Here is a 15,790-nt window from a genome sequence, read left to right as displayed (position 1 = left end):
TAAGGGAGTCTGTGTGTTGTGTGGACGTCTTTTGTTCGAATCCCTACTTGGGTATTATTTTTGCGTAATCATCGAGTAAAAGTTTGAGCTTTAATAAGACTCTGAATAGTGGGTGGTTAGGATGTGGATTAGTGGGGAGTTAGTAGAATCTAGCAAAATTGTTGTTTCCATAGAGAAAAAAAATTTGACGTCAGTTTCATTGTGTTTCCCCTCTGCCAAAAATCCCTTTCCCTCCTTCTTTTTTTTGAAAATCTGCTCCCTTCCCTTGCCGAAAGCTCCTTGAATTTTGCCTCCCCTTTAGTTTCCTCTTTTATTTCGTATTATTTTCTGTACAAGGTTGGATTGTGTGCGCTTGGTAAGTTTTTGTTTTAGTAAACTCTAACGTTACACTAGCTAAGTATTTAAGAGGGGTTTTAGTTGTGGTTTAGGAGTTAATCAGAGGCTAGAGATCGTCCATTGACGTTTTAAGGGGGTGGAATTCGTGTTCTCGATTGAAGGTAAGAGTTTGAAGGTTTTGGGTTCAACATCTCTTTATAATATCGATTGAGTTTTGTTAATATTACTGAAATTGGGCATTGGAATATCGATTTTTAGGTTTTAGAGTGCTCGGGAATCATTTTAGCTTCAATTGAAACCAGGTGTGTACCCAGAAATGTAGAAAATGAGGTTTCAGTGAAAGTCGAAAACCATTCTATCGATGCCACATGGCTGTGTGGTAGGCCGTGTGCCATAAAACGGGCGTGTGATCGATGAGGCCAAGCCGTGTGCACCAGAAACGATCGTGTGATGGCCAGGTAGACCGTGTGTGACACATGGGCTAGACTGAATTAGACCGTGTGGGCCACACGGGCGTGAAGGCCCACACGAGTAGGCTACATAGGCGTGTGAGCCCATTTTAACTAAAAAGTTTCTAAGGTTGCACGGGTTGCCCAAGTTGACTGTGAACCTACTGTAGAGCCGGTAAGCTACTCTTAGACCCTTATATATGTGAATAGCCTGTATGATATCTGTACTGAGCCTGAAAATACTGAGCATGTATTCTAAGCTGAATGTATGTACTAATAATCACATATTTGTATGTCATTTATTGTATGTTGCATTGCATCAGGGTAGGTTGATGATATTTGGAAGAAGTGTCTGAAAGACTCTGAAGCCTGTTATCTGGCAGCTCAGCTACAAATTACTGAGTATGTGACGCATTTCAGTACAGCATGGTGTGTAGGGATGAGTGGGTGTTTTTAACCCCACATGGTGTCTAAGGATGGACAGAGATGGTGTGTAGAGGCTGGTGGGTAGGATTCTGATTTCTGTTACTGCATACTATACCTGATGGGCAAGCCCTAATTTATATCTGAAACTGTATCTGATTGGGCTAAGGCCCAAACTGAACCTAAAATGGGCTCAAGCCCATACTGAACTTGATTGTACTCTGATGTGTATCTGTAGGTATGTTTTCTATGAAGATTATACATTGATTTTACGAAAACTCACCCTTTTCTGCTAATCTATACAGGTAATCCCCAGTCTTAGATGGATCGGTGCAACGGAGGACTTGACGGTGACCACCACTATTTCGTACTGCCTTGATTCAGTTTTCGGAATACATATTATTTTGGGTATTTGTTGTGTAATTTAGGGACTTTGGACTGTTTAGTTTTGAATTTTGGATTTTTAAACTGCTTTACGATTTTAGCACGGCTAGACGGTAAAAACTATATTTTGCTTAAAACAAAAGTTTCTTTCCACACAAACGATTTTTCCAAATAAAAAATGTTACCAGAGCTTCCACTAAAAAGATACGATTTTAGACATAATAAAGAACATGCATTTTTACTCCGACTTAAGATAAAACTAATTAACTAGAACGGTCTTAACTCGACAAACTCAGCTTTGAAATCTATTCCATGTGAAGTCGCCAGATTCGGCTATTACTTTTAGGCCGGGTTTGGTGTTACATTTAGTGGTATCAAAGCCAGGTTACAAAACTCGGCTGTGGATTTGGATTTAAAATTTGGTTTTTGAGAACTGATTTTCAAATGATTTTACTTGACTGAGAATATGGTACACTGAGTCTCCGGCACCAATCCTATAAGTATTTTGAAACTTATTTTTGTTTTAGAGTGAAAATGTTATGATATTCTGAAACTATTGTAGGTAGTATACTGTGACAGCACTCTAGGCAGTGTATACTAAAACCGTAGTGAAATTGATAGAGACTGTGATTTACGAAAATTAATCTAAATTACTGAAATTGTATACATAAAACATCTGCTAATAAATACTGGAACCGTAACTAATTCATAAATTTTGCAAGACAGATAAACCTGATTAGATATGAGCGTACGAGGTATCCGCAGATTGGGTTTTAGATGCTGTGGAAGAGGCCGTAAAAGGGCTTGAGCTGAGTCCTCTTCACTGGGTAGTATGTCAAATCTGGACACGAGTTAGACACTGGTGTCACCTGCGACTAAGACTAGGTCTTAAGATCGCATGGCTGGGGGTAACGTATTGTCCCAGGCTATGTTAAGGATTTTGAATAGGGTCACTGGGCCCAATACTGGATCTGGGGGCCGAGAGGGTCAGTTACGGAACGACTCCGGTCTAACAGGGCTGAATTATTTAATAGTGTCACTGAAGTCACCTCTAACATGGCTGAGTACTAGATAGAGGCCACTAAAACAATCATGGACGATTTGGATTTTACACCCTAGCAGAAACTGAGAGGTGTTATTTCTTTGCTTCGCAATGAAGCATATCAGTGGTGGTTGACCGTCAAGGAAGGAACTCAGCTAGATCGATTGACTTGGGATTTCAATAAGTCTGCATTTCAAGGAAAATATGTAGGAGCTAGCTACATCGATGCTAGGAGGCCAGAATTCATGAATCTTACACAAGGAGACTGATCAATGGCCAAGTATGAGGCTGAATTTCTGAGGTTGAGCTGCTATGCGCAAGGTATGGTGGCAACTGAGTATGAGAGGTGTGTCAGGTTTGAGAATGGCCTAAGAGATAATCTGAGGGTACTGATAGCTTCGTAAAGGGAGCAGGAGTTCTCGATTTTGGTAGAGAAAGCAATGATCGCCAAAGAGGTAAAGCGCACTAAGCTCTAAAACAGAGATAAAGAGAGGGGTAAAAACAAGAGGGATTCGGAGCGCTCGGGTTCTACACTGAGGCCTATAAAACAGGCCAGTTAGAGTTGGGCCCCCTGTTGAACCTACTAGATTTTGCCTTATAGGCATTGGGGTAGACGCCATCCCGGTGAATGTTGGAGAATGATTGGGGCATGTTTAAGATGTGGGTCTACTAAGCACCGCGTTTGAGAGTGTCTGCTAAGGGCCGATTAGATGCAAGCTACGGATTCTAGTACTGTATAGCCGCCGAGGGTAGTTCAGCAGCCACCTAGGGGCCGTGGTTAAGCTAGGGGTGGTAATGGTATTGGCAGTGGACAGAGAGCACCGGGCAGAGATGTTGGACATACTAAAGTGAGGCAGCCCGCTCTTGTTTGTGCTGCTCGTCAACGAAAGGACAGGGATGCTCCAAATGTCATCAAGGGTACATTTTTAATTTATGATATACCTTATCTGGCATTAATAAACATAGGTTCTACACACTCCTATGTAGCTAGCATGTGTCTGAAACTTTAGGTATTCCAGTTAAGAATACTTCTAGTGAGCTGATTGTTGTGAGTCCTTTGGGGCAATCTATCCGAGTTAGCAAATTGTATAGAGACGTTCCGTTAGAGGTCCAAGGGACAGTATTTTTGGCTAATCTGATGGAGCTTCCATTCGGGGAGTTCAATTTGATTTTGGGATGAACTAGTTAGTTAAGCACCGAGTAAGTCTGGACTATGCGACTAAGAGAGTCGTTTTGAGAACCAAGGAGGATGACGAGTTATTTGTGATTGGGGAATGTTGGGATTTTCTGACTAATGTGATTTCTGCGTTGGTGACGGAAAAGTTGGTCCGAAAAGGATCTGAGGTATATCTAGCCTATGTAAGCATTTCTGATTCTGGGGATTCTTCTGTAAAGGACTTCAAAACTGCAAGAGATTTTTTGGATGTCTTTCTAGAGGAGCTATTGGGTTTTCCTCCGAGTCGAAAAATGGAATTTGAGATCAAGCTTATTCCAAGCACAGTTCTGATGTGTTGGATTGGGGGTTCATTCGTCTCATTGTGTCTCTATGAGGAGCACCTGTATTGTTTGTGAAAAAGAAAGATGGGACAATGAGGATGTGTATCAACTACCGACAGCTGAACAAGCTAACGATTAAAAATAAGTATCCATTTCTGAGAACTGATGATTTATTCGACCAGTTCAGAGGGGATTCTGTGTTTTCCAAGATTGATCTACATTCGGGTTATCATCAATTGAGGGTTAATAAGGCTGATGTGTATAAGACAGCATTTAGGACTCGTTATGGTCACTAGAGTTCCTAGTGATGCCCTTTGGTTTGACTAATACACCAGCGGCATTTATGGACTTGATGAACCGAGTGTTCCAGCCCTATCTTGATCAGTTTGTAGTGGTGTTCATCGATGATATCTTGGTGTATTCTAAGACTAAAGACGAGCACGATGAGCATCTTAGAGTGGTACTACATATTCTTCGTGAGAAACAGCTGTATGCGAAGTTCAGCAAGTGTAAGTTCTGGCTCCGGGAAGTAACATTTTTAGGACATGTAGTTTCTACTGAGGGGATACGAGTCGATCCTCGTAAGATCAAGCTGGTGTTGGATTGGAAACGGTTGAAGAATATCTCTGAGATACGCAGCTTTCTAAGGTTGACGGGTTACTATCGGCGCTTTGTAGAAGGGTTCTCCTTGATCGCAGCTCCGTTGACTAAGCTTCTGCATAAGAGAGTTCCTTTTATGTGGACTGATGCACAGTAAGAGAGCTTCAAGAAGCTCAAGACTGTTCTGACTCAGGCTCATGTTCTGATACAGCTTGAGTCTGGTAAAGACTTTGTGGTATACAGTGATGCATCACATGTCGGGTTGGGTTGTGTGTTGATGCAAGATGGTAAGGTGGTTGCATATGCGTCTCGTCAACTTAAGACTTATAAAGCGAATTATCTGACGCATGACTTAGAGTTGGCTGCGATAGTTTTCACACTAAAAATTTGGAGGCATTATTTGTATGGTGAGAAGTGTGTCATCTACACTAATCACAATAGTATCAAATATCTCCTCACCTAGAAGGAGCTGAATTGTAATAGTCGGAATAGTGGTTTCAGCACCACAAATCTGATATCAAAATATTTATTTTATGATTATTATGAGGCCTAGAATATGAGTATATGCATGTGTTAAAGTTTCATGAAGAAAATTTAAGTATAAGCTGTCCAATTGGAAATCAGGGACTAAATTGAATAAATTGCAAAACTTGGTTTCTAGAAGAAATTCGTATGAAATTGCTTTAAATTATTAATTATAAGGTCTTGGAGAGCAATTTTCCCAAATTCTAAATTTTTGGACAAAAATGGGCTTGCATGGATGAAATTTTAAAAAAACACCATAAGGGCATTTTGGTCATTTGTCACTTTAATGAATTAAAATGGGAAAAATCAAGCCAAAATCAGCCATTTTCTTCTCCATGGCTGCCGAAAATTGAAGAGACACCACAGCTAGGGTTTTCAACATTTTCAAGCTTAATAGTAAGTGTCCCAAGCCCCGTTTTTAACGTTCTTTGTATTTTTAAAATCCCGATAGCTTGATCTCTCCATTTCTACCCATATTTCATGCTAGGGCTCATGTTTAAAAATTTACCCATGCATGAATTGCTTGTATTTTGATGGATTATGAAGGAATATGAAAGATTAATGTGTGTTAAACATCTTTTTCTAGTTGATTTTCATAAGAAACCCTTATAGGGACCATTTTACAAAAGATGTAAATGTGTGGTAGAAATGAGAAATTAATGGATAATGTGGGCTACCATAAGAAGGAAAAGTGTTTGGCTAGGCTTGGGTAAGATAGGAAGTGTATGTGTTTCATTATTCGAGCCTATGGACTAAATCGTAAAAATATGATAGGTTAGGGGCAAAATGGTCATTTGGATCGGGGTAGATATTAAACTCAAAATGCATAATGTAGTGTATAATGAGTTAATTTTGTTGTTATAGACCCCGAGGAACAAATTCTGGAGGTCGATAGAGGTAAATGCAAGGTTTCGAAGTAACCGAAACATAATCCCGAAAAGAATACTAGGTAAGTTTGAATAACATAAAGTAAACCCCTAATATGTATAATTGCATAATTTATGAATGCATGATATTTGCAATTATTGATGGCATAAAAATGTATGAAATGCATCTTTGATAATGAATTGTTGATAACCGTCTCGGTTGAGGTTAAAAAGGGAATTCGATGGATAAACCATGTTTTACATGTGGAATGAGATCCTGCATGTGTTGCAGTAAGGATTTAGCCCGGACGAGTAATCCTTAATCTCAAGTATGAAAAGGAATCTAGCCCAGACAGGTGTTCCTTGAATGATCAAGCCTTCCGAAGAATATATGTGCATTATGATTTAGCTTGACAGTAATCGATTAGGGTCGAATTTAGCTTTGGACTGTAATTGGATCCAGAGCTCATTAAGGGTGTTATCGTTATAAGAGATTTAGCCTGGACTGGTAATCTCGACATCACCTTATGAGTTCATGATGTAGAGGATTTGGCCTGGACTGGTAATCCCGACATATGATGTGAGGTTTGCGGGAGTGCATATATGGAATGATCATTCGTATGAATTGACGGATAATGGGTATTCCATCGAGATTTTCTAGAAACTCAACGAGATTAACATTGGACATATATATATATATGTGAATGAAATATTAAATGATGAGCTCATATAGTTAAATTACATGATATATGAAAATGTGACTAACTCATTGATTGAGTGCATGTGATAGGAAATCATTTCATAATGGATGATTTCATGGATTGAGCCTAGATATATGCTAATTACTCGGTAAGTTTACTTTTCGATTATTCGAGCTTACTAAGCATGTAAATGCTTACCCCTCTCTTTTTTCCTATTTCACAGAGCTCGAGGACTCGAAAAGATTGGAAGACAGTTGGAGAAGCAACACACTATCAACTAGCCAAGCTTTGGTATAAGGACACTTCTACTTTGTTAATGGCATGTATAAGACTTTTGGGTATTTTGTTATATGTGTCATTTGATTTTCCAAATGAAGGCATGTAGAAATATATTTATCTCTTTGTATATAGCCATGAAAGTTGGCTTAATTTAAGTAGGCTATGACCTACGATTTTTACGCATAGTTTTATTTACAAACGATGGGTTGCTATCAATTGGCAATGAGTCTCTTGAACGAGCCAATTTCGGATGGATTAATGCAGTATGAGAACCCATAAACACTAAATGGGAAAGAACCTATCATGTATGAAACCAATGATATGAGGTTTCCATACAATGAGTTTTGGTAAGATTATTTACAAGTGTAAAATTGTGTTTTCTCTCAAACTTGGAAATTTCTAAGCATAAGAGGTAGAAAGGGGTGGCTTTAGGCTTGGAAAACAGCCTATTAGAGTCCACATGGTAGAACACACGGGCGTGTGTCTAGGCCATGTGTGACACACGGTTTTCTCTCATGGGCATGTGTCAAGGCCGTATGTCCCCTGCACTTAAAAATTTTAGCTCGAATTAGCACAAGGGTAGGACAAACGGACGTGTGTCTTGGCCGTGTTAATTTAACAAAATGCTCAAGTTTTGAACACGGGGTGAGTCCACGGGCGTGTGCCCTGACCGTGCCTAAATGTCAATGTTGCCTATGGGTTAAAGGCATGGACGTGCCCTGAGTCACGCGGGCGTGTGAGTTCATACGGCCCACCTACACGGGCGTGTGTCCCTTTATGTTAAGAAAAATTTTCTAAGTAGCCCAAGGTAAATCGAACGTACCCGTATTTGTCCCGCATTGCTCTCCGACATGTTATAGGTCTCGAAGGCCTATATAAGGGACGAGATGTTCATGATTGAAAGGTCTTAAATTTAAATGAAATTTTGTGACCTGAGCGTGTACCGAAAGTGTAAAGTCCAGGTAATGCCTCGAGCCCTGTCTGGAGTTAGATACGGGTTAGGGGTGTTACATGAATCTTAAGTAGCGCAGATGGATCGAGCTGCTTAAGGATTACGACTACACTATTGAGTACCATCTTGGAAAGGCCAATGTGGTGGCTGATACACTGAGCCGTAGAGCTATGACTAATTTGAGGGCGATGTTTGCTCACCTAAGCTTATTTGATGATGGTAGCTTATCAGCCGAGCTTCAGGTTAAGCCACATGGATTGAGCAGATTAAGGGTAAACAGTTGGAGGATGAGTCTTTGGGTTTTCGATTTCGACAGATTGAGAGTGGTAACACTACGAATTTTGGGTTGAACTCCGAGGGTGTGTTGTGTTTCTAAGACATGATATGTGTGCCGAATAATTCTGATCTGAGGCAATCTATACTGAGAGAGGCGCATAGTAGCCCTTACGCTATGCATCCTGGTGGGAATAAGATGTATCAAGATCTTTGAGAGTTGTATTAGTGGCCAGGATTGAAACGAGAGATTACTGATTTTGTGATGAGATGCTTGACATGACAGCAGGTTAAGGTGAGCACCAGTTGCTTTCAGGTTTGCTACAGCCGATTAAGATTCCCCTTTGGAAGTGGGAACGTGTAACGATAGACTTCATTAGTGGGTTACCCTTAACACCCACTAAGAAAGATTCAGTTTGGGTCATCTTGGATTGATTAACTCAGTTAGCGCACTTTATACCGATTCGTACTGATTATTCTCTGCAGAAGCTAGCGAAGCTTTATATTTCTGAGATAGTGAGACTGCATGGGGTTCCGGTTTCTATTATCTCTGATAGGGATCCTCGCTTCACGTCTAGATTTTTGGGGAAGTTGCATGAGGCTTTGGGTTCGAGATTGGACTTCAGTACCGTGTTCCATCCTCAGACCGATGGTCAATCTGAGAGGGTGATTTAAACATTGGAGGATATGTTGAGGAGCTGCGTGATTGATTTTCGAGGCAGTTGGAAGAACTATTTGCCGTTATCCGAGTCCGCCTATAATAACAGCCTCCAATCTAGCATCCAGATGGCACCTTACGAGGCACTGTATGGTTGTAAGTATCGTACTCCTTTATGTTGGACTGAGCTGGGTGAGTGACGTGTTCTGGGTCCTGAGTTGGTTTCCGAGACTGAAGATAAAGTTTGACTGATTAGGGATCGACTGAAGGCAACTTCTGACAAATAGAAGTCTTATACTAATTTGAAGAGACGTGAGATCGAGTATCATGTGGGGGACTTCATGTTTCTAAAGGTCTCGCCATAGAAGAAGGTTTTGAGGTACGCTCACAAGGGCAAGTTGAGTCCTAGGTTTATCGGGTCGTACCGAATTCTGAAACGAGTGGGACCGATCACTTATCAATTGGAGTTACCTCCAGAGCTAGACCGCATTCATGATGTGTTTCACGTCTTGATGTTGCATCGCTACCACTCTGATCCCTCACATATTGTCCCTGTTGAAGAGATTGAGTTTAGGTCAAATTTGACCTTCGAGGAAGAACTGGTTTAGATTCTGGATCGTGATGTAAAGGTTCTTCGAATGAAGTCTATTCCATTAGTGAAAGTGTTATGGCAGAACCATAGCACGGAGGAGGCCGCAGAGAGCCTGAGGATGCGATGGATCAGCAGTATCCTCATCTGTCTTGATCAGGTAAATTTCGAGGCCTAAATTTTCTTTTAAGAAGGTAGAGTTGTAATGCCCCAAAATTCTTGTTTTTTTTTTTGAATTTATGACACAAGTGTGTATCTACTTCAGTGGTTTAGTGTTCTAGGTGTGTGTGAGAAGTCTCAAGTGCAAGCCATGCCATTGGAAAAAATTTTAAATTTTTCTGAAGAAAGCCTTACTTTTGTTCAGTAGGCTTGTATTTGATTGTTTGTATAAACAAATCAGAATGAGCCTGCAGGTTCGAGTGGTAAGGGACTCTGTGTGTTGTGTGGAAGTCCTATGTTCAAATCCCTACTTGGGCATTATTTTTACGCAATCGTTGGGTAAGAGTTTGAGTTTTAATAAAACTTTGAGTAGTGGGTGGTTAGGATGTGGATTAATGAAGAGTTAGCAAAATCTGGCAAAATTATTATTTCCATCCAGAGAAAAAATTTTGGCGTCAGTTCATTGTGTCTCCCCTCTACCAAAAATCCCTTTCCCTCCTTCTCTTTTTCGAAAATTTTCTCCCTTCTCTTGTCGAAAGCTCCTTGAATTTTGCCTCCCCTTCGATTTCTTCTTTTATTTCATATTCTTTTCTGTACAAGGTTAAATTGTACGCGCTTGGTAAGTTTTCGTTTTAGTAAGCTCAAACATTACTCTGGCTAAGTGTTTAAAAGGGGTTTTACTTGTTGTTTAGGAGTTAATCAAGAGGCTAGAGATCACCCCATTGACGTTTTAAAGGGGTGGAATTCCTGTTCTCGACTGAAGGTAAGAGTTTGAAAGTTTTGGGTTGAACATCTCGTTATAATATCGATTGAGTTTTGTTAATATTACTGAAATTGGGCGTTAGAATATCGATTTTTAGGTTTTGAAGTGCTCAGGAATCGTTTTAGCTTCAATTGAAACCAGGTGTGTACCTAAAAACACAAAAAAAATGAGGTTTTGGAAAAGCTAAAATCTATTTCCCCGACGCCACACAGTCATATAGTAGCCAGTCTGTCATAACACGGGCGTGTGATCAACGGGACCAGGCTGAGCACACCAGGCACGGCCGTGTGATGGCCAGGTAGACTGTGTGCGATACACAGGCTAAACTGAATTGGGCCTTGTGGGCCACACGGGCATATAGGCCCACATGGACAGGCTACATGGGCGTGTGAGCCCATTTTAATTGAAAAGTTTCTAAAGTTGCACGGGTCGCCCAAGTCGACTGTGAACCTACTGTAGGGTCGGTAAGTTACTCTTAGACCCTTATATATGTGAATTGTCTGTATGATATCTGTACTGAGCCTGACAATACTGAGCATGTATTCTAAGCTGAATGTATGTAACAATAATCGCATATTAGCATGTCATTTATTGTAGTTGCATTACATCGGGGTGGGGTGATGATATTTGGAGGAAGTGTCAGAAAGACTCTGAAGCCTGTTATCTGGCAACTCAGCTGCAAATTACTGAGTATGTGCCGCATTTTAGTACAACATGGTGTGTGGGGATGAGTGGGTGTTTTTAACCCCACATGGTGTCTAAGGATAGACGAAGATGGTGTGTAGAGGCTGGTGGGTAAGATTCTGATTTCTGTTACTGCATACTATACCTGAGATGGGCAAGGCCCTAATTTATATCTGAAACTGTATCTGATTGGACTAAGGTCCAAACTGAACCTGAAGTGGGCTTAGGCCCATACTGAACTTGATTGTATTTTGATGTGTATCTGTATGTATGTTTTCTGTGAGGATTATACACTGAGTTTATGAAAACTCACCCTTTTCTGTTAACCTGTACAGGTAATCCCCAATCTTAGACGGATCGGTGCGACGGAGGACTTGACGGTGACCACCACTGTTTCGTACTGCCTTGATTCAGTTTTCAGAATACACATTATTTTGGGTATTTGTTGTGTAATTTAGGGACTTTGGACTGTTTGGTTTTGAATTTTGGATTTTTAAACTGCTTTAAGATTTTAGCACAACTAGACGGTAAAAACTAAATTTTGCTTAAAACAAAGGTTTCTTTCCACACAAATGGTTTTTCCAAGTAAATAAAAAAAAAAGGTTACCAGATCTTCTACTAAAAAGATACAGTTTTAGACATAATAAATAACATGCATTTTTACTCCGACTTAAGATAAAACCAATTAAATGGAACGATCTTAACTTGACAAATTTGTTTTTCGAAATCCATTCCATGTGACATCGCCAGATTCGGCCATAATGTCTAGACCGGGTTTGGGGTATTACAAAATTAATTAAAATTCATTATGTTAATAAAATTTATTATGTTAGTAATTTAAGTACAAAATAATTATTTTATAATAATTATATATTTTTCTACAAGAATTTTACCGAACTTGCATGAATTTGAGTTAAAGAGGGCATGAAAAGTATGTATATTCTCGTGCTCCCCGTTATTAATGGTATTATTTATTTTTAGATTAGGCCTTTATGAAGGATTCATTTCTGAATGTAACTCATTTCTGTCACTTTATCATTTCTATCAATTTCTATTCATTTGATTCAACATGCAATTCATTTCTGGTTTCAATAAGCTAGTGGAGGGACCGATTGGACATATATGATTAGGCCTTAAATTATTTATAATTAAGTTTCAGTTTTTCACCTATTCATTATGAACTTATTTAGTCATGAAGTCATTCCACTATAGTATCATGACTGAGTGCTCCTCAATTACATATCATTACGAAAGCTACTCGATCAATACTCATCCAATGACCTTATATAAGTGTGTTACCCTCATAGGATATTCTTAATCTCTTTGTGATAAATTCGTTCTACCAATATGATCCTATTTTATCTCATGGTAACCATTACGTCTTCCTTCATGAAAATTCAATTACTATCAAATAATAATTAAGCCATTCATCACAAAGACGAACGACTCGTGGCCATGTTTACTTTTCATCTATCATGTAATTCCAATAAGAGTGTATCATTTACCCATGTCTTGGGTAATGAATCCCAATACTTTGAATAATGCTACATACTGTAAAAATCATATACCCAACATACCAACTTTCGGTTCCTTGTCTATTTGAACTCAAGCTTTTACTTACACCAAAGTATACAAGTCACGCATATATAGTACATCATCCACTCAGAATTAAGGTATGCCACACTTTGAACATCATAAGTGGATAAATCCATAAACATATTCAGGATTTATTCTTCTTGGGTCCAGTCTGATCTACTGTCAGTACTCTAGTCAGTCACATCTATGTATCTATCTTTTGGGAGTCATCCACTCTAATGCCTAAGACAGTACATCTCCCCAATTGGGCTTCATAGATGACATATTAGTCTTTCAATCGATTTGCTCATTTCCGATTAGGCTAAGGACATGTTTAGGTCCATCTACTAATATAAGTTGTTTTTTTGTATTATGATCCAACCACGTAATATTGTTTAGTATTAGTTTAAACATTAGACAACCAATGAGTCAATATTTATTTTTATTTTACTTTGCATGCAAAAATCACATGAGGATATTATACGAAATATATTAATGTAATCCATGAATTATTTTATTAACCAAACTGTTCGAAAAAATACAAGTTTACAAACGAATATACTACACTTAAGGCACTAAATCCAACAGTGAGGCGAGGTGATTACTACTAAATCCATCACCACTCCACAATTGGCATAGTCTGCTACACCACTTGTTCCACTCCATTATGGATGCATAATGTTGAAAACTACTACCACCCCCATGGATGTTTGATACATCCCCGCCCCACCCCACTCTGCTTCAATTTAAATTTTGCTACTTATTTTTAATATTTTATTTTTTTAAAATTCAAGAAAATATTTAAATATAATTCTTCAATGAAGATTTAAACATAAAATATATGGATTTTTTTATATTATATTATTTCATTTTTACGCTTTCAATATTATATGTAAGGATAAAATGATAATTTCATATAGGGAGCGTGTCGGGGTTAGCAATTATCATAATCACTCCATACCCACTATCCAAAAGAGAAATTCCACCCTGCCTCACACCACTTTTCAAAAAAAAAATCAACTCCATTCAAAGCGAATCGGTGTGGAATCCATTCCCTACATGTAGAACACATCTCTTCGAAATGTTTAAAAAGGATAATAGAATTTATGTTATTATTAATACTTAATTAATTTTATATTTGTAATTAATTTTATTGAATGAAATAACTTTATAAAATATTACATGATGAAAACTGTGTTTTACAATTAGGGTCTCATGAGTATTATCCAAAACCGAGTGGCATTTTAGAATACTTGAAATTTGTCAAATTCAAACACATGATTAAAATTACACGTTTAGACATGGGTCCATCACTATTATATGCGTTGTTGGAATGATGGAGACAAAAAATGCATATGTTTCGTTTACTATTCGAGGAATGCACAAGTATGTTAGAAGACATTGAGCTCAGGGAAAGCATTCTGATAGAAAACAATCCAATAACCAAGATTTCAACGCTTAATGGGTCAAGGTATTGCCTCTAGATGCTCTGCATGGTACCTTAATTGGAATCATTTTAAAGGCTGCAGTCTAAAATTTAAATGGTTGCGGGATAATTTTGAGGTTCTTCATCAGTACACAATTAATGCTGACTATATGCAATATATGTCGCACTTGATTGAGGTTGTATTGATGTCAAAAAAATCTAGCAATGTGGTACACCTTGTGTACCTTCAATTGCTAGGTGATTTACATCACATGCATAGAATGAACTAGCGGTCAACACTATTAGCTTTCCTTTTTTAAGAGATGTGTTGGGAAATCAATTATAAAATTAATGACCTAAAGAGTTGTCTAATTTTATTGAACGACTAATGGTTGTGTTTCCTCTTCCCAATAGATATCAAATTGTTTTTAATTACACAATTACTTATTTCGAGTTGCTACTCTTTATTTAGTAATGATATCAAATTACATTGGTTTGAGCATATGGAAGCTTGAAAAGCATTACGACAGTAAGGGAAAATGATCAAACAGGTAAATGTTCATGTTATTACTTTTTTTTTTTTAATAATGGAATTACATAGAATTAGGATAAACAATTGTGAACACTAATAAGATGTAAAAATGCAGTTAATTGGGTGTCTTATGTTTCACATGAAATGGTTATTGCCATCCTATAAGAAGCCTTTGTCAATCAACATTTATGGTTCATTTGTGTGGCAATAATTTGTTTTCACATTGTTGAGTGGCAACTAGAAGATAGTCATGTGGCAGTTCAGGGGTTAGCAAGGCTTACCGAGATTACCAGAGAACCTTGACGATCCTCTTGGAAAAACCAACTTTTGGTAACTTTTTAACTTGCATTTTCAGTACTCGACTAAATTCCACAGCATAATACTCTATATCTCATATAAGATGTCAATGGAACGGTTGAAAATGAACAAGAACATTGAATTGGTGGGAATCATCATATTCAAATCAACATAATACTTGATATCTCATATAAGATGGCAATGGAACAGTTGGAAATGAACAAGAACTTAAAATTGGTAGGAACCATCGTATATGTTCAAGCCTAGACCTAAATAGCTCAATCTTTAAATAGGTTTACCCAATACAATATTGTTCAAATATTGTCAGATTATGTCCATATGTTTATATCCGAATATTATTAGATAAAATGGATACATATAGTTCATAAAAACACAAAAGTCCGAATAAGATAAATGACAGGTTGGCAATCTCTGAACTTATTCAAAACCTACGGCGGAAGTCAGATCGATGATTGATCTCATGCTAGAAAGAATTGTGTTGAAGAGAAAAAGATCCATGTCTAATAACTAAAGATTGCACCGAGGTTTATTTATGACTTCATAAGGATCATTTGTTTTATTTAGACCGAAAAACCCATGGGAGCATAATATCAGACCGAGAACAAACAGTATTTCATAGTAAGTACAGTCCTATAATCTTTATCGACTGCTCAAAATCTGCCATGACATTCTACTCCTTTTGCATCTCACAAAGGTCCAGGGTACATAAAATGCTTATTTATTTTTTTTAAATATTCTTTCCAGGGATTCTCAAAATCG

Source organism: Gossypium arboreum, chromosome 13, assembly GCF_025698485.1.
Source record: "Gossypium arboreum isolate Shixiya-1 chromosome 13, ASM2569848v2, whole genome shotgun sequence".
Lineage (NCBI taxonomy): Eukaryota > Viridiplantae > Streptophyta > Magnoliopsida > Malvales > Malvaceae > Gossypium > Gossypium arboreum.
Note: the sequence above shows the minus strand (reverse complement) of the source record.